Raw genomic sequence first — 23501 nt, forward strand, 5'->3', positions numbered from 1 at the left:
GACTTTGTTCTAGCCAGACACACTAGCAACTTGAAATCACAATCTATCTTGGACAACAACTCAAAAATCGCCTACTGCCATTCGCAGCTACTTCACTAGCAATCGATACTATAAGCTGGTCTTTTATGTTTTTGATGTAATAATTGCTTGGTATCCTATTTTTGTCTGTTGTAGTAATTGTTTTATGCATCATGCCATTATAAATTGTGAAATCATTTTAAGTATCATATCTTTTGTGAAGTATAATAAGCGGGCACTGTCTGCTGCTCGGGGAGAATTACTTGCGAGACTCTGCACTTTGTGCCGGGTTGAGTACAGTAATGCTCCACAGCTGGTACTTGCTTGGTCATAAAAGGATTTGTGTTTTTCTAAACAGGTCAGTGTCTTGTGATTGCAGCAAGTCCGTGAGGGTCTCCGAAAACAAACTTGACATGTGGAGTAATGGACAGCAGACTAAATAGAAAATATACACCAGATATCACACCATGTCTTGTTTTTTGTATTCATCACGAGATCCGTCACTGCTATGGACACCTGGTAAAGATCTGAAGAGACTGCATTCCCCATGGACGGGTCACCAGGTTTCATTGCATTTTTGCAATCGGCTATCAGGAATATAGAACATGACTCATCCCAATCTTTTGTTTCAATTTAAAACTTTCCTTTGATTGTTTCCAATAAACAAATATCTATTAGTAGTTGAAACATGTCTGTGGAGAGCAATAGAATCCATAATTGTAAAAGGTGTGCAAACATATTGACCGGGCACAACAAATAAAGGGCCATTAAGATCAACATAGAATCCCTACACTGTGGAAGATGGCCATTCAGTCCATTACCAACCCTCCAAGCAACATCCAACCCAGTCTCACACCCTGCCCTGCATTTTGCACACAAGACACTATGGGCAATTTAGCATTGTCATTCTACCGAATTTGCACATTTTTGGACAATGGGAAGAAACTAGAGCACCTGGAGGAAACCCACGCAGGCAGGGTCTGGGTAGGACACTCTTTTTAAGTTCAGTGTGAACTCGATGGGCTAAATGGTCTGCCTCCAGACTGGAGGGATTCTCTGATCTCCAGAAGCAAGCCCAAAAAGCATGGTTTGGATATAGCTAACAGGAGAATCAAAAACCAACTTCACAGTTACTCAGAAATTTGCTGCTCGTTAACCAGTCCCGATGAACCAGGAAATCCTTTTTCACATACTGTGCGGGCGGCTAGTCTTTAGTCAGTGAGAATGTGTCAATGTGTCGTGATAAATTGACTATTCCCAAACTCTACCTGACAGATACACAATTGATATTAACATTTTATCCACAATACCTGTACCTTTAATTGAGCAGGGATCAGTAACACCAGTACAAACAGCCCAAAACCATGGTTCACTTGACAGTGAGAGTGACAGCAAAATCATTCAAATGTGCTTCTTTGTGAACTCACTGGTGTGTTAACAGTTTGGATAACTGAGTGAATGCTTTCCCCACTCAGAGCTCATGAATGGGCTCTCCCCAGTGTGAACCTGCTGGAACACAGGCAGGTAGGATGACCAAGTGAATGCTTTCTCACATTTAGAGCAGGTGAATGGTTTCTCCCCAGTGTGAACGCTCTGTAGGTGAGGTGAGCAAGTGAATCCCTTCCCACACTGGGAGCAGATGAATGGCCACTCCCCAGAGTGAAGTCGCTGGTGGATCAGCGGGCAATTCGAGTCAGCAAAGCTTTTCCCTCACGCAGAACAGGCCAACGGTCTCTCTCCAGTGTGAATTTGCTCATGCATCAGCGGTTGAGATGTCTGAGTGAATGCTTTCCCACATTTCAAGCATGTAAATGGTTTCTCTACAGTGCGAACTCACTGCTGTTTAAGCAGGCTGGAGGACTGAGTGAATCTCATTCCACAATCAGAGCAGGTGAATGGTTTCTCTCCAGTGTGACTCTGGTGGTCAGTTTCTAGCTGGGATGGATTAAAAAATTCGTTCCTGCAATCTGCACATTTCCACAGTCTCTCCCCAGTGTCACTGCGCTGGTGTTCGGACATTTCAGATGAATCTTCACAGACTCTTTACAGATCATGTGCATTTCTCCCCAGTGTGAATGCTGCTTTTTCCTCCATTGTTCAAAATCCTGAGGTAACTGGTTTGTGATAAACAAAGTGACTGTCAGAGCTCGATGTGGACCAGTTTGAATTCTCCAATTGCAGACTAAGCTTTCAAACAGAAAGCAAGTGCAGCGAGTGAGGAACCAGAAGAACAACCACAGATTGTGAAATCGAGAAATCCTCTGGACATTTATGGAGTGACACTTGGGAAATATGCTGGATCATCATTAGGACAAATTCAAATAAATATCCTCCAGGTAAGGGATCCAGTCAGTATTTGCACACAACTGCTGAAAGAGAGAGGTGGGAGAGCCAGGGAGCAAGGGCAGGCATTGTAACTCAGTCTTTCAGAGGGATCAAAAGGTTAAGAACAGTGCAGAAGTAAAATTGTGGAAATCTGAAATGAAAACAAAAAATGCTTAGTCAGAGTTGTACAGCATAAACCAATCCCTTTCATCCCAGTTGTCCATGCTGACCATATGTCCCAAATTAATCTAATCCCATTTGCAAGCAATTGACCCATATTCCTCTAAACCCTTCCTATTCACATACCCATCCAGATGCCTTTTAAATGTCATAATTGTACCAGCTTCCACCAGTTCCTCTGGCAGGTCATTCTACACAGGCACCACCCACTTTCCCTTAAAAAAGTTTCCCTCTCAGCTTAAACCAATGTGTTTAGTTCTAGTCTCCCCTACCCCAGGTAAACAAACTTGGCTACTCACTCCATGCCCACCATAATTTTATTAACCTCTAAGGTAACCTCTCAGCCTTCAACGCTCCAGGGAAAATAGCCCCAGCATATTCGGCCTCTCCCTGCAGCTCAAAACTTCCAACATCCTTGTAAATCTTTTCTGCATCCTGCTAAGTTTAACAGCATCATTCCTATTGCAGGGAGGCCCGAATTGAACACAGTATTCCAAAAGCAGCATCATCAATGCCTTGTTCAGCCTATAACATGACCTCCCAACTCCTACACTCAATGCACTGACCAATAAATGCAAGCATAGCAAATATCATCTTCACTACCTTCTGTACCTGCAATCCCCCTTCAAGGAACTGTGCACCTGCACCTCAAGGAGTGTCTGTCGTGTAACAGTCCCCAGGGCCTCACCATTAACTGTTTAAGCCCTGCCCTGATTTTCATTACCATAATGCAATAGCTCGCATTTATCCAAACTGAACTGATTGCTGTCACACCTCGGCCCATCGACCCATCTGACTAAGATCCCATTGTCCTTGGAGATAAACTTCTTTGCTGTTTACTACACCAACAATTTGTGTCATCTGCACACTTAGTAACCATTCCTCCAATATGCATGCCACATGACTTGTATCAATGGCAAAAAGCAGTGGAACCAGCACCGATCCTTGCAGCACACTGCTGTTCATAGTCATCTAGACTGAGAAAAAAAAAGCACCCCCACCACGATCCTGTTTCCTACCTTCAAGCCAATTTTGTTTCAAATAGCTAACTCTCCCTGGATTCCACTTGATCTAATCTTGCTAACCTGTCCGTCATGTGTAGTTTTGGTGAATGCCTTGCTGAAGCCCATTTAGACAAAGTCCACTGCTTTGTCTTCTTCAATCTTCTTTGTCACTTCCTCAAAAAACTCAATCAAGTTAGTTTCTCAAGATTTCCCACTCACAAAGCCATGTTGGCTATCCCTAATCAGTCTTTGCTTCTCTCAACACATGCAAACCCTGTCCCTCAGATTCCCCTCCAGCAATTTACCCACCACTGACATCAGGCTCAATGGTCAATGGTCCTCTAGCTTTTCCTTAAAGAATGGCACCAGATTAGCCACTCAGCCTTCTGGCACTTCACCAGTGTCTCAGTGATGCAGATATCTCAGCAAGGGGCCTGCAATTACTTCCCCAGCTTCTCACAGTTTGTGGATAACACCTGATCATGTGCCAGGGACCTATTCACCTTTATGCAGTTTAAGACGTCCAGCACCCAGACCTCTGTAATATGGACACTTGTCAACTCATTATTTATTTCTCCAAGTTCTCTAGCTTCCATATCCTTCTCTGCTGTAAGTACTAATGTGAAATACTCATTCACATCTCACCCTGCAGTTCCACACAGACAGCCTTGTTGATCTTTAAAGGGGCCCTGTTTTGTCCCAAGTTGCTTTTTTGTCCCAAATGAAGTGTCAGAATCTCTTGGATAAGGATAGCTCATGTCTCCTTTTTGCCATCTTCATTTCCCTTGAGTATACTCCTACTGCCCTTATACTTTGAGGGATTGACCCAGTTCCTGCTGTCATTACCTGACATGCGCTGCCTTCTTTTTCTTAACCACAGCCTCAATTTTTTCAGTCGTCCAATAGCCCCGACAATTACCAGCCTTGCCCTTCACATGAACAGGAACATACTGCCTCTGGACTCTCCCTATTTTATTTTTGAAGGCCTTCCACTTTCCAAGTATACCGTTAACTGCATATTACCTCTCCCGATCATAGTTTGGAAGTTCTTGCCCAATACTGTCAAAGTTGGCCTTCCTCCAATTTAGAAATGTATATGAAATATACAACTTTTATATTTAAACTGATCACAGCTGTTTGCATCTGGCACATATTCCTCTAAACCTTTCTTATATATGTCCTAATTCAAATGCCTTTTAAACAATGTGACTGTACCTGCATCCACCACCTCCTCTGAAAATTCGTTTCACACATGAACCACACTGTAAAAGAAAAATTGTCCCTCATATTTTTTTCAAATATGTCTTTCTCCTCTCACCTTACATGTCCCCTTGTCTTAATCACCCAACCTAGGGGAAAAAACCCTTAATATTCACATAATCTGTGCCCCTCATGTTTTTTATGAGGATTTGTAAGGTCACCCCGTAACCAGTGAGAAAAGTTTAAGCTTTGGCAGTCTCTTTTGATAATTGAGCCCTCCATTCCTGGCAACATCTCAGCAAGTCTTTTCTGACCTGTCTCCAGTTTAATAATAATGTCCTTCCTGTAACAGGGCGACCAGAACTGCACGCAATACCTCAAATGAAGCCTCAACAATGTCCTGTACAACCTCAACATAACATCCCATTTCCTATACTCAAAGGAGTGAGCAATGAAGGCAAGTGTGCATAACAATTTACTAACCACCCTGTCGGCCTGTCTCCATAAACTTCGAAGAATTATGCAGTGAATCTCAGCATTTCTCTGTTCCACAACACTACCCTGGGTGTAACCATCAATTGTGTAATTCCTACCCTTGTTCATTTTACCAAAATACAATATTTCACATTTATTCAAATTGAGCTTCATCTTCTACTCCTCAACCCATTGACCCAATTGATTAACATGTCACCATCATCTGAGATAACCTTCACTAACCACTATACCAACAATTCAGTATCATCTGCAAACTTAGTAATCTTGTCCCTTAAATTCTCATCCAAATCGTTAGTGTAAATGAGAAACAAAAGTGGCCTGTACCGATTGCTGTGGAACACGCTGGTCACAGAACTCCACTCTGAAAAATCCTCCAGCACCACGTTCTCTCCTATAACTAAACCAATTTTGTTTCCAATTAGCAAGTTCTTCCTGAATCACATGTGATCTAACTTTACAGATTAGTCGACCATGTGCAACCCTGACAAAAGCTTCACTCTCATTCAAGAGGTGTTGCAAATCTGACCCAAGTCCCCTGCCATTTGTCCATGGCCCTCTTGATCATTCCTTGAAAAGTTAAATCCCAAATCTTTGGGAATAACTGCTGAATCTGCATCCAGCTGCCATTCAGACTGTTCCAGATCCTGGGAACTTGCTGAGTCAAGTAATCTTCAAGTTTTCACACTGCATTATTTGCCAATTACCTGAATGTTGTATTCTGCAGTTACCAAACATTGCCACAATGTTAATCTTTTTTCTCTCTCTGCAAACTAATATCCTGGAAACAAACCTACTACTCAACTAAATCATTGCTAATCAGCCCCAAGGAGAATCATCCGAGCTTCTGTTAGCTCTCTCCAAACCAGAAACCCATCATAATTTTAGATAACAAAGTGTGGAGCTGAATGAACACAGCAGGCCCAGCAGCATATGCTGTGTTCATTCAGCTCCACGCTTTGTTATCTCAGATTCTTCATCATCTGCAGTTCCCATCATCACCCATCATAATTGTAACTTACTTATGGGATGTGGTCTTTGCTGCCCAGACTAATATTGACTGTCCATTTTTATTTGATTTGGAGAAAGTGGCGGTGAACCACTTTCTCTCACTAATGCACTCCGTGTACTGTAAGTGCACCACTGTGTCGTTTAGATGATAATCCACCCTGGAGCCTCACCTCACTCCCTATCGCAAGAATCATACCTCAATCCTCACTACCCTCCCTATCATGAAAATGACCCTGGAGCCTGCACTATTGCAGGCTCCACCCTCGAGCCTTACCACCTTTCCTATCACTGGAATCTCTCCCCAGCCTCACAACCTGCCTACTGTTGGAATCCCCCTCTAGCCTCAGAACTCTCACGGTCTCGGTAGATTCCTCCAGTCTCTCAAGCCTCCTTATCTCGAATCTCCTCCAGCCTCAACACCCTCCTATCTCTGTAAATTCCTCCAGCCCGTATAAACTTCCTTAGATGTGTAATTGCCTTTACCCTCACAAACCTCCTTCTGTTTGAGGTCTCCTCCAGCCTCTCAATCCTCACCATTTCTGCAACTTCCTCCAATCTCACACTTTTCCCTATTTTCGTAATCTTCTCCAGTCTCAGAACCCTTCCAGTCTCTAATATCCTCCAGCCTCACAAATCTCAACATGTCCCTTCCTCTAATACAGTCCTAATGATGATGCCCCATTTTTATTCCTCCACTTGATAGCAGCACGTGCAATTTCCTGGGCTTCAAGCTCCAGAATTTCTTGGTAAACTGCTTCATCTCTATACCTCACTTGTCTCCCAAAAACATTAACCATCTATTCAATTATCATCTATTCTAATATCTCCTTTCCTGAGAGGGGAAAAAAAAAACATTGCTTGAACTATTGCTTGGCATCTTCTCTGTGAAGTGTCTCGGATGGTGGCCCATCCAGCCTCTGCCAGTTAAAATCCACCACCTAACTATTCTAATCTAATTTTCCAGCAGTTGGCCCATAGACCTGTCTGCGTTGGCATCACAAGTGTGTATCTAAATATGCCTTAAACGCTATGAGGATCTCTGTGCCTACCACCCTCACAGACAGTGAGGTTCAGTGCCATTGTCACAGCATGATGACATCACAGACAGGAACAGAGATGAGCTGAGTCTGTGCAAACCAAAGATCCCACACACACCGTGAAGGGCGGGAGGGTCCCTGATAGGGGGCAGAGGAGACTTAACAGAATGGTTTGTAAAGAAGAGTTGCATGGTTAGGGCTGTTTTTTTTAACATTCTTCTTTCATGTGACTTGGGCGTTGCTGGTACAGAGCGAATATCCATCTATAATAGGTGGACTCTCCTTCTCAAACTCTCCCCTCGCCTGGGGTGTGGTAATCTTCAGGTTAAACCAGCCCTATGGTCAGGTCGGAAAATGGTGACTTTACTTTTGGCACAGAGATGCCACTGTGCCTCGGTGGTGTAGAGGGGAATGTTGAATGTGGTGGCTGGGACACAACTCTGACAGTGCGCTTCATCTGGAGGATGTTCACTTTTTCTGACAGTGTTGGGGCTGTACTCATGCAGGGAAGTGAAAAATGTTCCAACACAATCCAGACGAGTGCCTTATAGACAGCAAACAGTCATTGGGGAATCAGATGTTTGAGGAAACTGAGATTGTTCTCCTTGAAACAAAGGATTTTGAGGGACCTTTGATAGAGGTGTTGACAAAAGAAACAGTTCAGGATGATACAATGTACACTCATGACTGATCATAAAAAAGATTACAGGACATATACTGAAAATTTTAGGAATGATCTATTGAGAGAATGGGGTGATTTAAGAGAAAAAAATTACACGGCAAATGAGAAGTGAGCAGGAACACAATACTCACACAATACGAATATCCAGATGTTGATGAATTGAGTAATTCTGTCAGAGTTTAGTGTTACAATTATTGAGTTTCCCCACCTGAAAGTCCACTTGTAATATCCTGTAACACAAATTCATAAAATCCATCACTGTCAGTCCGGGTAGAAATTCACAACATCCCCTCATCCTGGCCGAAGATAACTGTGCATTGTCCCTATCGCACGTTATCCAATGTGGAGGCCAGTCATCGATTCAGGGAGAAATCTATTTGGGTTTCTAGGAATTTCCACCTTGGGACTTCATGTCACTGACCAGAACTGCAGATCTTTGACACATGGCAAAGAATGGCCAAGATTTAGTGACAGGAAAGAGAGAATAGAGATGGAGTGGGATTTTCTAACGACAGTGAAGTCAAATATTAAAACCAATATTTGACTTCACTGTCATTAGAAAATCCCACTCCACCAAAATGTTCCAACACAATCCAGACGAGTGCTAGGACAATATCTGAACTGGCATGGGGGAAGAGGCAAAGAGGAGGAGAAATAAGAGAGACGCAGAATGTTTGTGATTTAGCAGGAGTAGGGCAAAGGATTAAGACGAGCTCTGATAAGGCTTGACACAAGACTGGAGAAAGATGCATGTTTAGGACTAAAACGCCGAGCAACATGCAAGGCAATTTGGTTTGGTGGGCTAGTGGCAGAGAGGGAAGCAGCAGAGGCATCTGATTTGGATTGCCTCAATCTTAATGATATGGAGTTTCTATGTGTCTCCCTCACTTGTTGGAGGGGAGGATGGAGGAGACAGGATGATGGACAACGACCTCCGAGACACTTCACAGAGAAGATGCCAAGCAATAGTTCAAGCAATGTTTTTTTCCCTCTCGGGAAAGGAGATATTAGAATAGATGACTCGCCAGTGTTAGGCTGAACAAACCTAATGATTTAACTTTTATCTAGTATATTAAAATTTACAACAGAAGTCCGCGCTTGAATCCCATCTCAGCAGATGGTGGAATTTGAATTAAATAAAAAAAAAAACGGAATTAAGAATCAACTGGTTGCCATGGAACCATTGCTAATGGCAGAAAAAGGAGAAAATCTAATGTCCTTCAGGGAAAGAAATTTGCCAACCTCAGCAAGCCACTCAGTTGCAAATCACTGCAAAGCCTCAACAAAGGAATGATGCTGGGTGGAACACTTGGCATCTGCCAAGGCACGAGGAAAGACAACTGCAGAATCAGCCCTATCGACTCCATAAACTCCTCCTTACTAATATCTGGGGGCAAGTGGCAAAATTTGGAGAGAGGGCTCAAAGACTAGTCAAGAAACAGCGTCGTATGCATAGAATTTACCTTATAGACAAGTGACACACGCCACCATCACTGTCCTTAGTGAAGGCCTGTCCCAAGAGCAGGCCAGACGTGACAGCACAGTGCTATTCTGATCGCAGTAATTGAACTGGGAGTACAACATTGACTCTGCCACCTGGAAGACTCATGGCTCCTGCTGAATTCCATGAACCATCCTCCCTCAGTTGATAAATTGGCAACAGTGTTATCCCTAGATTATTACTCCAGAGACACTGACATCATTGCGGGGTCCTGGGTTCAAATCCTGCCATGGCAAATGGTGGAATTTGAATTAAATAATGATCTGGAATTAATAGTCGAATGACGACCATGAAACCATTGCTGATTATTTGGGTTCACTTGTGTCCTTTCGGGAAGGAAATCTGCCATACTTACCTGATCTGCATGACATGCAACTCCAAACCCACAGCAATGTGGTTGACTCTTAACTGCCTTCAGGGAAATCAGGGACAGGCAATAAATGCTGGTCCAGCCAGCGATTTCCACATCCCAAGAGTGAATTTTGATTAAAAACTCCATGTTAAACAGCACTTGGAGTAAGCACAGAGTGTAAATGGCAATAGGTGTACTCAATGCCCTCCATCAGGAGTAGTTCACAGCAGGATTACCAATCAAGCTGGTCAGGTCCTAAAGGACAAAGCTGACTTTCTGGGACTGCAGCAGGTGCTGACACAACCAACAGAAGGGAAAAACATAGATCTCATTCTCACAAATTTCCCAGCTGCAGATGCAACTGCCCGTGACAGTATTGGTAACAGCAACCACCGCACAGTCCTGTGGAGACAAAGCATCATCTTAAACTTGAGAATACCCCGAGTGGCGTTGAGTGGCACTAACTTCGGCTAAATGGGACAGACTTGGAACAGATATAGGGGTTCAAAACCAGATATCTTTGAAGCTTTGTCGGACATCAACAGCAGCAGAACTTTCCAGCACAATCTGTAACCTCATGGGCCAGCATATTGTGCACTCAACCATTACCATTGATCCAGGGGAACCACACTGATTGAATGGATAGTATAGGAGGGCATGCCAAGAGCAGCTCCAGGCATAGCTAAAAATAAGGTGCCAGAGGCCTTCTCCAGAGGTCCTCAATATCACAGATGTGAGTTTTCAACCAATTTGATTCATTTCAAATGATATTAATAAATGGAGGAATAGTGCAGCAAAGATTATGGGCACTGGCAACAGTACCGATGACTTGTGCTCTAGAGCTTGCTACCTGCCAAGACAAACTGTTTCAGTCCTGCTACAGCACTGGCATCTGCTGACAATTTGGGAAATTGCCCAGGTCTGTTCAGCACAAAAACACAGCAAATCCAACCTGACCAATTTCCCCTCAAGCAGTCTACTCTCTATCTTCAGTAAAGTGATGGAAGGTGTTGTCAACAGTGGAGCTAAGCAGCACTTAGCAGTAACATGCTCAGTGACACCCAGTTTGGGTCACGCCAGGCACTCAGTTCCTCATCTTATTACAGACTTGATCCACAAATTCACACACAGATGAATTCCTGAGGTGAGGTGAAGGCAACAGCAGAGTCCTGCACAAAAACCATTTCGTTCCACTTCAGTGACAATGACACCTTAGTTTCAGCTCATCTGCTGAACCTCTCATCTATTCCTGCGTTACCTCTAGGCTTAACTATCCAAACACACTCCCAGTTGACCTCCCACATTCAACGTCCCTGTAATCTCAAGAATACATAAAATTCTGCTGCGCTCATGTTCATTTGTACCAAAACCTGTTCACACATCACTGCTGTACTCCCTGACGCACAAAGACTCCTATTTATAAGCAACAATTTAAAATTCTCACCCGTGATTTAATTCCTGGCCGTGATGACCCATGTTTCCCTGCACCACACAACCTTCAAGACTCTGTTGGAGTCTGAAAGTAAATGATTGTCAATGTATTTAATCATTGCTTCACTACTGGAGGCTGTTTCTACAGTTGCCAGGCAACATGGTCTGGAATTCCTATGATAAACCTCTCAGATTTGCTTTCCTTCTTTAAGATAGTCATGAAAACCTGTGAATTTGGTCATGTTTTTGGTCAACTAATCTAATATGGCCTTACATCAAAAGTTCCTTGATAATATTTTTGTGAAATTATAAATATGATAAAAATACATACAGTTTGTTGATTTGGACACACACCATCAGCTCTTCAGTATCGCTAGATGAATGATCTGTAACTTCTCTAATGACCGCATTGTGGGAGTACCTTCATCATATGAACTGCAGCAGCACATGAAAGTTGAACATCACATTTTCCACAGGCAACAGGGCTTTGGCAACGATCGCTGGTATCTGTGGAAGGAAAAACAGACTAAATATTGCAGAAGTGCAAAAATGAACGCCAGAATAAAAAAAACTGTCAAATTTGGTGGTCTGAAATGGAAGAAAAATGCACTCTCTGCCAAAATATTGCCTGACTTTGAAAGACGCCATTCAAAAATTAATCTGGTAAGACAGCAGCGCACAGTTAGGAGGTGGACAGCAATGGAAAATTCAGTTACAACAGGTATAAGAAAATAACAGTAAAATACTAAACAGAGATCAAATATATCCATCATTAGAGACTGGAGAGATCAGTCGCCGACAAAGCTGTGATCAGGAAGCACAGAACTAAGTTAGCAGTGCTAGCTGCTATGATCCCACATTCTGGGAAAGAAATCCAGAAGAAACAAACATTTAACTTGGTTTGAATTTGCTCTGTGTAATTTCATTTCATTTCTGAAGAAGGGTCCAGACTCAAAACGCAGGCAGTGCCGATACAGTCATCCATGAACTGGAGGAAGAGGTGGGATTCGGGGCCAGTGTCGGTATGGAAGAGAGATTGTTCCACATAACCAACAAAGAGGCAGGCATAGCTTGGGCCCATGCAGGTACCCATGGCCACCCCCTTTGTCTGTAGGAAGTGGGAGGAGTTGAAAGAGAAGTTGTTGAGCGTGAGGACGAGTTCACTTAGGCACACAAGGGGGTCAGTGGAGGGGAACCGGTCAGACCTGCAGGACAAGAAAAGGCATCGGGCTTTTAGGCCACGTGCATGGGGAATGCAGGTGCTAATGTGGTATACTGCCTCTGCTGTACCTGTTGTGGCCTCCTCTCCATCAGGGAAATTTGGGGACTGCTTTGCAGAATATTTACACTCAGTTCACAATAAACAACTGCACCTTCCAGTCCCATTCCACCAACATGTCCATCATGGGCCTCCTACAACACAATAAAGATGCCACCCAAAGGTTGCAGGATCAGCAACTCATATTCTGCTTTGGAACCCCGCAGCCCAATGGTATCAATGTGGATTTCACAAGCTTCAAAATCTCTCCCTCCCCCAACCGCAGTCCAACACCAGCCCAGCTCATTCCCCCCCTCACTAACCCATTGTTCCTCTCAGCTACCCGCTTCTCTCATATCAAGCCACACCCCCATTTACTACCTACTAACCTCATCCCACCCCCTTGACCTGTTCATCCTCCCTAGACTGACCTATCCCCTCCCTACCTCCTCAGCTACACTCACCTTTACCGGCTCCAACCCCGTCTCTTTAACTTGTCTGTCTCCTCTCCACCTGCCTCCCCCTCTCTCCCTATTTATTTCAGAATCCCCTTCCCCTCCCCCATTTCTGAAGGGTGTAGGCCCGAAAACGCCAGCTTTCCTGCCCCTCTGATGCTGCCTGTCCTGTTGTGTTCCTCCAGCCCCACACCTTGTTCTCTCACTTTCAGCCAGAGACGGCTGCGCATGCGCCCAGCTTCACCTCCGCCCTCAAAGTTTCAATGCTACCGCGCATGCGCCCCGCTGATCATTGCCCCCAATAAAGATGGTGGCGGTCACACGGGCCTATCGCCATCTGAGGCATTGATTTGTTTTCTGCAAACGTGAGCCTGGGAGTTTCAAATGTGGGTTTTCCGACGTGCACTCCCAAGCCCATACGAATATCACTTCCCACCTGCTTTCTGCCGTTTTGCCTTCTTCACCGTGTCCTGCTCTTACATCAATTGCACAATCCTTAGTCTCAGCGAAAGGGCCAGGCACAAAATGTGAGCTTTCCTGCTCCTCTGATACTTCTTGGCCTGTTATATTCATCCAGCTCTACACCTAAGTATCTCGGAGTCTCTAGTTCCGACTGTGCTCAGCGAACCTGCACGGATCACGTGGTTTGCACTGATCCAGCCCTCTCTTCATTCCGATTGGTTATAAGGGCAGAGACGTCCGCCCGGTCATTCACGTCAAACCTGTATTCCTATTGGTCCCACACTGACATCAATCAATCTGACGCAATTGTGACCTGTAGCATGCGCAGTGCTTTCTGTTGTCATTGTCATCAGACTCTGACACTTTGAGACAAATGAGACTGAGAACTGGATGAGAAAGATTGTTACATTAGCGATCCTGGGGCTTTAATAAGTCGCTCTGAGGAAGGGGCACTGCACCCAAAACGTTAACTCCGTCTTTTTACCTTCACAGATGCTGCCAGACCTGCTGAGCTTTTCCAGCAACTTCGTTTTTGTTCCTGATTTACAACATCCCAGTTCCTTTTTTTTAATAAGTCGCGATTGAAAAGGCTTCCTGCACCTCAAAGCTAAAGATACTCTTGATACCGCTCTGGCAGCGAATAGAGAAATGGCGGTGAAATAAGGCTAATAAATACAGGTATAACAGTCCTCGGGTGAGATGTAAAGGGAGTAATTATGAACATGAAGAACATCACGTGGTGAAGTGAGGTGAGTGTTGTTCATATGAACTGTGATTGGGCAGAGAGGGAGGTTAATCAAAAAAGAACAAGCAGAAAAGAGATTCTCAAGAAAGGTCTGTGCAATGGAAAGCAACGAGAATCAGAAGATAAAAGCCCAAGACGGAGGATACAGTTTGAAGACCAAGGCTGCAAAAACTCCTATAAGTTGTTTCACTGCTAGTTATTGGCATCAGCAGTATAACCCACATTCAACTGGAAATAGCTGTCTGAGTTTCTCACTGTAGTTTACTTCTTAACAGATAAACTCCACAATTTGTCTCAATAATGCTGATAGTTGGTTCACAAATTAGTTCTGCTGCCAAGTCCATTCCTTTTTGAAAAGGGGTATAGATCCCATTTAAATCGACAATGCTAAATGTCAATCCAGGCTGGCAGCCAAACTCCATCGCCTCACCACTGACTCCATCCCTGCCCCTGGTAACTGGCAGGTAACACACTGCTTACAGTCATGGTGCAATATTTCACCCCAAGATGAGCTTCCAACCATATTACTCACCCCCACACTCATTATCACAAAGTCCACATACAATTTCAACCTCAACAGCATCTCAGTTCATCTGCTGCTGAAACTCTCATCCATTCCTTTGTTACCTCTCGACTTAACTCCCCAAACACACTCCTGGCCGGCTTCTTAATTCTACTTTCCTGAAATCTTGAAATGACCCAAAAATCTACTGCCCGTGTGTTTACTATCACCCATTTCAACATCTTCAAGTTTTGTCATCCTGTGCTCATTAACATACACATTTTCTGGGTGGCAAAGCACCAAGGTATTGTAATTCATATCCTTATTTTGAAATTTTGTCATCAAACCTCCTTCTGCAGCTACAAACCCCTCTGAGATATATCTGAAGAAGGGTCACTGGACACAAAACAATAATGCTGCTTTCTCTCCATAAGCACTGCCAGATATGCTGAGTTTTTCATCAATTTCTGTTTGTGTTACTACTTTCCAGCATCTCCAGTTCTTTTGGTTTTTCCTTCAAGACATTTGTTCTCCCTGACTTCCAACTTCCTGTGGATTTCTGGCTTTAACTCGCCCACCTTTTTCATGGCCTCAGTTTCCAAGGCCATAAGCTCTTGAATTTACTCTCTAAACATCCCTGGGTTTCAAAGTCCCTTTGTTTGTTCAGGATATTCTTTGAAACCTACTTCTTTGGCCTGTTTTGGGTCACTTGTCCTAATATGTTCATCAGTTCCTGGTAGCAGATATTGTTTTGTGACAACCTTGTGTAATATGTCAGATCATTGGATTGAGTCAAAAATCTGAAAACATTTACATTGTTCTTTTGGAAAACATCACTAATCCTTAATGATCATTTGGTAACTCCTTACCTAATATCATTGCAAGTGTGACTTCACCACACAGCCTGCAATGGTTCAGAAAGGTCAAACATCATATTCTCCAGAGGTAACTGAGGATTGGCAATAGTTACTGATATCTGTGGAGAGTGATCCAAAGTTCATGTATCAGGGTATGGTGAAGGAATGACATGGTTCAGAACTTCTTGGGTAATATAAGCTCAGAAACAGTACAGAAGAGGACTGCATTACGAATAATTTCTGAGTATGAATCGTACTGTGGGAAGACAAAGCTTCTAAACCCATAGGGTTCGATCAAAGAAATGTGGTGGAACGCTCATCTGGACGTAATCTGATAGAGTAACAGAAGCATTAAACAGACAGTTACTCACATTATTAGAGACAGAAGGAAGGCAGAAGTGAAACAGAGCAATGTACTGAAATGGATTCAGATCCATACTAAAGGAGACACACCAGCCCGAGAGCTACAGACCATCTCACAGGTAACAGGCACAGCAATAAAACTCAACATTGTTGACGAATGGTCAAAAATACTCCACCACGTCACTGTTGACAATTTGAGATTCTCCTGTTGCACCTGCAGCTGGAAAGATATCAGAAATACTGGAGTTAGAGAAAAATCTCTCAGTTGAGGAAATCCCTACGGAACAGGTGGCGTCACTGTGCTACTGTTGCTGCATGATGACATCACACACGGGAACACAGAGCATCTGGGTTTGTGCAAACCAGAGATCACCCACACATTGGGAAGGACGGAGGGTCGCTTAGAGGGAGCAGACCTATTCCTTTGCCAGGAAGGTTAAACATTGAAAGATTTAGGATGTCAGGGATTAATGGAAGCTGAAGGGAGATTTGGCAGAGCTGTACTGTTTACTGTTGGTTGAGGCAATGTGGGCAAAACAAGCGGTTCACATTAACTGAAAAGAAATGGATCATGGGATACAAATGTCAGATTTAGATCAACATGAAGGTTATAATGGAAAAATTACATGCAGTGAGTGGGAATGACAGGGAACTGAATACTTACACTCAAAAGGCCAATACTGCCCAGTTTCTGATTAATCGATTGATCATGCCAAATTTTGATTTGATGTTTGTTTAAAGTTTCCTGTCTGTTTTTTTTATATATTATGTAAAAGAAGTTTAGTAAGGCCAGTGTCAGTCTCGGTTGGAAATCAGACACACAAATTATTCCCTTTGTTTGATTTAATATTTTATATGTATGTCCTCATATGAGCCTCAGTGAAAGAAACTTCAAAAATCAATCACTATCAGTGCAGACATAAAAGTAGAATAACCGGTTCTAAACATTAACACTATTTCTCTCTCCCTAGAGGTTTTCAGTCCTACTGGGTGCTCCAACACCTCTCTTTTATTTCAGGAATTCACAACATCCCTCCTCCTGGCCGAGGATGACCAGGTATACTCGAACAGAGATTATCATACAATGTGCAGGAGGGGAGGATCCTCAGAGGAGATAGATTCATTCATAAACCAGAAAGTTTCAGGACTGAGGGAGTTGTGAAGCGATGGACCAACTGGAATGGGAGGGAGATTTGACTGGACTTATAGGCTCATAATTGGTTTAGGTAAGGGAAATAAAAGCAATAAGTTCACAGTAGTCAAGGGGAAATGGGCCATGAAATACAATTTTAAGATCTTGGATCAAATCGAGAAGGAGGATCTGATGAAGAAGCTATGTGAAAGGGCTTCTATAGCCTGGCTGCAGTAATTGTTTGTAGATAGTTTGACTGAGCGGTCAAAGTCACTGCATTTAAGCTCTAGTCTCTATCGAGTCATGGGTATGAATCTTACCGGTAACCAAAATCATGAGTGATCTACCTCAGGCAGAAACATCGAAGGAGCTGGGCAACTTCAAGTTTGCAATGTTTACATTTCTTCTGGGTAACTGTGGCTGCTTGGGCCTCTGATCCTCTCGGTGCTGAAAGTGGGAAAATGGGCAACAGACTCTGAAAATAACAAGAGCTCTGGCTTCACAACGGCCCTTCAGAACTCCGCTAACACCCTGCTTTAGCGGATTTTGCATAGCTTGTTGATGCCAGTTTTTATGGCTCAACCGGTCAGCATTCGGTGGTAAACTGAAAAGTCGGGTGTTTGAGACCATCCGGGCACACAACTTTAGTTATTTTGGATCAAGCAATTTGAGTGACCACCGACCTGCATTTAACCCAAGAAAAAGTTACAACAGGATTGGATTCAAAACACATCCATCAATGATTCTCTCTTCCCCAGCTCCACACAGAGTGAGACTGGGACAAGCAGCAGGGTTTGACCTCGCTCTCCAATCCCCATTGCCAGATTTTATGGGCAGAGAGATCAAGGACAGAGAGATCAAAAGATCGTACAAATGGTTTGAGTGCAGTCTCCAATAAACAATCTCTGCAGGTGATCTAAAGTGTTAAACGGTGTGAGTAAAGTGTCAACAGCTGAATAACAGGTGAAGGGATGAACTTTAATTCGATTAAATGAGGCAGAGAGATAATTACAAAAACAAACTTAAAATAAGGCCGTGCTTGGCACAAACCAAATGGCTGGAATTACGTCAGAGATAATAGGAACTGCAGATGCTGGAGAATCCGAGACAACAAGGTGTGGACCTGTATGAACACAGCAGGCCAAGCAGCATCTTAGGAGCAGGAAAGCTGACGTTTCGAGCCTCTACCCTTCATCAGAAATTTCTGATGAAGGGTCTAGGCCTGAAACGTCAGCTTTCCTGCTCCTAACATGCTGCTTGGCCTGTTGAGTTCTTCCAGCTCCACACCTTGTTATGGCTGGAATTATGTGTTAGATATAAAAATCGCCTGCTGATAGTCTAAAAAACGTAATAAATGATCCAAAACAGTACTAACTAATTAAGGTAGAGAGGTCATAACAATTTATCAAGGTGACGGTGTCGAAATAGGACAATAAGAAAGATTTTACAGAAACAGAACAGTACAGTAGGAACACGTCGCACAACATGAACTTAAGATCATGGTTGAGGCCATCTTCATGGACATGGAATTTGGCAATCAGTTTCCACTCAGTGATTCTGCTTTGTCGTGTATCTCAAAGGTCACGTTGCATGCTTACCCGAAGTTCGGAATCTTAACGTACTTTACTGCTGAAGTGTTCCCCAACTGGGAGGGAACATTCTTGTCTGGCAATTGTTGCACAGAGTCCATTCATCTGTTGTCTTAGCGCCTGCACGGTCTCACTAAAATACCATGCCCGGGGCATTCTTGCCTGCAGTGTTTGAGATCGATAATGTTGGCCGAGCCACATAAGTATCTCCCTTTACATGGTGGGTGGTGGCCCCATATCTGATGGTAGTATCCATGTCAATGATCTGACACCTTTCAGAGGTGCCAGTGACAGGGCTGTGTGGTGTTGTGGTCGATGTTGTCCTGAAGGTTGGGTAGCTTGCTGCGAACGACAGCCTGATTAAGGTTTGGCACTTGTTTGAAGGTGAGAAGTGGAGGTGTATGGATGATCTTGGCAAGGTGCTGGTCATCATCATTGACATGTTGAAGGCTCCGGAGAACACGGTGCCATCACTCCGCTCTGGGGAAGTACTTTATGATGAAGGGTACTCGATAGGTTGCATCCTGTGTCTGTCTTCTGAGGACGCCGTTGCGGTTTTTCGCCGTGGCACGTCGGAAATGGTGAGCCTCTGTCTAAAAATAAGTCTCTGTCAGTGATCAAAAAGTGTTCGATGGTGTGAGTAAAATGTTAACAGCTGAATAGCAAGGGAAGGTATGATTGATAATCCGAGCAGAGGAGAAAGGGAGATAATTACAAGAAAATAAAAAAAAATAAGATGGTGCTGGAGAAAAACCAAATGGTTTTGTTACTCCTGCGGAACATTAAAACCCATTTTCAGCACTTATTCCGGGATTTTAAATGAATATTTTTTAAAGTTATTGCCCTCATCTTTGAGCAGCCCACCTGACTGCTAACTACTCTGTCAGACGCTGAATTAATCTGGGAAATTGCTTCAATAAATCCAGTCGTTTCTGTTACAGATCATAAGGAATTCTCATTTGGCTGACGAGACACGATCAACACTTTGTCTATTCTGCGTGCAGGGTCTCAGCGGCAATCTGAAGAGACTTTGTACAACTGGAGGTTTCACTGTTTTAAGAAACTGTTGCCAATTTTACTGCTCACATCGGTCAGTGCATTGGAAGCCTGCAGAGCCGGCAACTGATCGAATTGGGGGGAGCTGGTTACATTACAACTACATTTAAACTCTCTCCCAAATGAGAAAGGCCTCAAATATTCATCACAGTTTCAAGGAAACTATAAATGACATATGGAGTAATGAATTGAATTATTGGTGATGTTTAATCCGTCTGTTAGGATTACAGAACAAAAGAAAATTGCTGATGGTTCAAATCTGAAAGACGAAAAGTAAATGTGAGAGACACCCAGCAGGGCAGAGTCTAATCTATCGGCACAGAATCTCTCCGCCCTCAGAGACTGGGGTTAGAATCTTTAGAGCAGAATAGACTGAGGAATGGTCACCGCACCTGAAAAGTTAACACAGGCTTTTTATTCACAGATGCTGCCAGACCTGCTGAGCTTTTCCAGCAAATTCTGATTTTGTTATACACTGAGGGCTGGGGGAGAGGGGAGGGTGGGAGGACATGATTGTGATTAGTACATTTATGAGGGAAATAGAGTAAACAAGAATGAAACTTTCTGCTTGGTGGTGGAATCAGTATCAGGTTGAGGGTGGCAAGGATTAATGATTAGAGGCAGGCAGTTGAGATGAGATGTGAGGAATTTTTTTCACTCAGATAGTGGGAATCTGAAACTCACTGCCTGGAAATAAGGGAGAGGTGAAAACCATCATAGCATTCCAATCTCGTTAGATGTGTAAAATAAACACTGAAAGAACTGCAGATGTCAAAGTTCTGCAGGTCTGGCAGCATCTATGAAGAGAAATCAGTGTTAACTTTTCATGTCAAGTTTCCCTTCCTTAGATCAATTCTCTCCGCAGATGGTGAGAGACGTGCACAGCTTTGTCGGCAATTTCCATTTACGTTGATGCCATTTCGGACACGTCTCTGGGCAAAGAGCTGGTAATGACACTTGTATAGTTATTTGACTAGCACTGATTCGATGGGCCAAAGCATCTTTTTCTCTGCAGTGGACTCTGAAACTGGGTGAATGGTTCAGGTTGGTGAGCAAGGGCACGGGGAGAGGTGGGGAGGGGAAGTGAACAAAGGAATGTGCAGGTGAAGGTTGGGAGAATTTCACTGACAAAAGTTTTCATGTTGTGAAATCAAGGGGAGTGGTGATGGAGAAGTAGAGACGAAAGAAATGTCTGATATAACAAGGTGCGGAGCTGGGTGAACACAGCACGCCAGGCGACATCAGAGGAGCAGGAAAATTGACGTTTCAGGTCTGAACACTTCTTAAGAAATGGGGGAGGGAGAGGGGTCTCTGAAAGAGAGTGGGCAGTGATAGAATGTAGGTAGTGGAATGGACCGGGTGGGAGAGAAGATGGACAGGTTAAGGAGGCGGGTATGAAGCTCGTCGAGGTGAGTGTCAGAAGGAAGTGGGGATGTGGGTTGGTCAGTGAGGAGGGAGGAGCGAATAGGTGGGAGAGAGCATGGATAGACCAAGGAAGCAGGGTTGAGGGGGTACTGTTCTTGGGGTGTGGTCAGGGTTGGGGAGATTTTGAAGCTTGTGAAGTCCACATTAAGACCACTGGGCTACAGTGTTCCCAAGCAGAATATGAAGTGTTGTTCCTTCAACCTTCGGGTGGCATCGTTGTGACACTGGAGGAGGCCCGGGATGGTCATGTCGCCAAGGGAGTGGGAGGAGGCGTTGAAGTGGTTCGCGACTGGGAGGTTTTTTTGCCATGAACACAGTGTAGTTGCTCCACAAAGTGGTTGCTGAGTTTCTGCTTGGTCTCCCTGATGCAGAGGAGGCCACATCGGGAACAGCGGATACAATATACCACATTAGCAGATGTGCAGGTGAACATCTGTTTAGCGTGGAAGGTTTTCTTGTGGCCTGGGATGGATGTGAGGAGGGAGGTGTATGGTAAAGTGTATCACCTCCTGCGGTGGCAGGGACGGGTACCGGGTGAGGTGGGGCTAGTGGGGAGTGTGGAGTGGACGAGGAAGTCGTGGAGACAGTGGTCCCTCTGGAAGGCACATGACGGTGGGGAGGGAAATATATCCTTGGTAGTGAGGTCAGATTGCGGGTGGCGGAGAATGATGCGTTGAATTCAGAGGTTAATGGGGTGATACGTGAGGACAAAGGGAATTATGTCTTTGCTTTTATTGTGGGCAAGCGGTGTGAGGCCTGAGGTGTGGGAAACACTAGAGATGCCATTCAACCACTGTTTGGGGGGGATGTGGTAATTGCGGCCCTTGAAAAACAAGGACATCTGAGATGTCCGGGAGTAGAAAATCTCATCTTGGGAGCGGTAGAGGAATTGGGAATAGGGGATCACATTCTTGCAGGAAAATGGCTGAGAGGAGGTGTAGTCTCGGCAGCTGTGGGAGTCGGTGGGCTTGAAATAGATATTAGTTTCCAGGTGGCTCCCGGAGATGGAGACAGAGTGGTCCAGGAAGGAGAGAAAGGTATCAGAGATGGTCCTGGTGAACTTAAGTTTGGGGGTGGAAGGTGTTAGTAAAGTGGATGACCTACTCGAGCTCCTCGTGGGAGCACGAGGCGGCACTGATACAGGCATCGAAGTAACAGAGGAAGAGGTGAGGGATGAGGCCAGTGCAGCTGTGGGATAGGGACTGTTCCACATTTCCTACAAAGAGGCAGGTATAGCTTGTGTCACTATGGCCACTCCTTTCATCCATAGGAAGTGGGAGGAGTTGAAGGAGAAGCTGTTAAGATTAAGGATGAGTTTGGTTACATGGATATAGGAGTCAGTAAAGGAGGATTGGCCTGGCCTGCGGGATAGGAAGAAGCAGAGGACGTTTAGACCATCTGCATGGAGAATGCAAATATACAGGGATTGGACGTCTATGGCAAAGATGAGGTGTAGAAGGCCAAGGAATCGGACGTTTTGGAGGAGGTGGAGGGCGTGGGTGGTGTCCCGGACGTAGGTGGGGAGCACCTGGACTGGGGGGAGGAAATAGAGTTGAGATAAGTGGAGATAAGTTTGATGGGGCAGGAGCAGGGACGATGGGTCAACCAGGGCAGTAAGGTTTGTGGATTTTGGGAAGGAGATAGAAACGGGCGATGTGGGGTTGGAGAACGATGAGGTTGGAGGCTGTTGGTGGGAGGTCACCTGAGGTGATGATGTTTTGGATGGTCTGCGAGATGATGATTTGGTGGTCAGAGTGGGGTTATGATCAAGGGGACGGTAGGGGGAGGTGGTAGAGAGCTGACACATGGCTTATATTTAAGTTATCCTTATAGGAGAAATATACATAGAATACTTGTACACAGAGCAACAAATGTGCCCGAGAATATCAGAGTCAATGTGTGAGCCTCTTCAAGAAGGGCAAGGTGCCTGACTGTCTTTGTTCAGTTGGACAGATTCACGCTTCATTCTCCCCTCCCTTCTAAAGGTTCATAATGCTGAGACTAGGTTTTTTTTTCATTCCCAGCAACTGCAGTGATTCGGTCGGTGGGGTTGGTCAATTGACACATGCCATGAGCAGCTTGTCGACTATTTTACCTTCCCGTCCTGTTTGCTGTTCTCAGTGAGACCTTGAAAGGATTTTCATTGCTGCAAATCAAGAATGCAAAGCTCATTTCGCTTTCAACGCCACGAGAAAGTTTGGTTTGGAGCTCCAGCACATGGCTCACAGCCTCACCGCCTCACTATGGTTGCCCCTGCAAATGTATATCCTAAAACATGTCAGCTTTTGTGAAGGTTTGTGCTTGTTCTATCATGACAGGTAGTGAGTTGCCTTTTCCCTTCTTTGCAATCTCAGTGAAAAGTTCTGCTGTCCTTGCTTTGACTCCTGACATAAACAGCCTTTGAATTTGTTCTCCGTTTTCACC

General features: G+C 44.3%; 1 long non-coding RNA gene across 1 annotated transcript; it reads right to left on the reverse strand.

Moving 5' to 3' along the window:
- Positions 1-2396: 2396 nt before the first annotated feature.
- LOC132209101 (uncharacterized) lies at positions 2397-13609 on the reverse strand. Its single transcript, XR_009445204.1, has 4 exons — positions 13383-13609; positions 11565-11740; positions 8081-8179; positions 2397-2494 (listed from the first exon to the last, which is right to left on the reverse strand). It is a non-coding gene; the product is annotated as an uncharacterized LOC132209101 (long non-coding RNA).
- Between the last annotated feature and the right edge of the window lie 9892 nt (positions 13610-23501).

Source organism: Stegostoma tigrinum, unplaced genomic scaffold (genome assembly GCF_030684315.1).
Source record: "Stegostoma tigrinum isolate sSteTig4 unplaced genomic scaffold, sSteTig4.hap1 scaffold_66, whole genome shotgun sequence".
NCBI classification, from domain to species: Eukaryota; Metazoa; Chordata; class Chondrichthyes; order Orectolobiformes; family Stegostomatidae; genus Stegostoma; species Stegostoma tigrinum.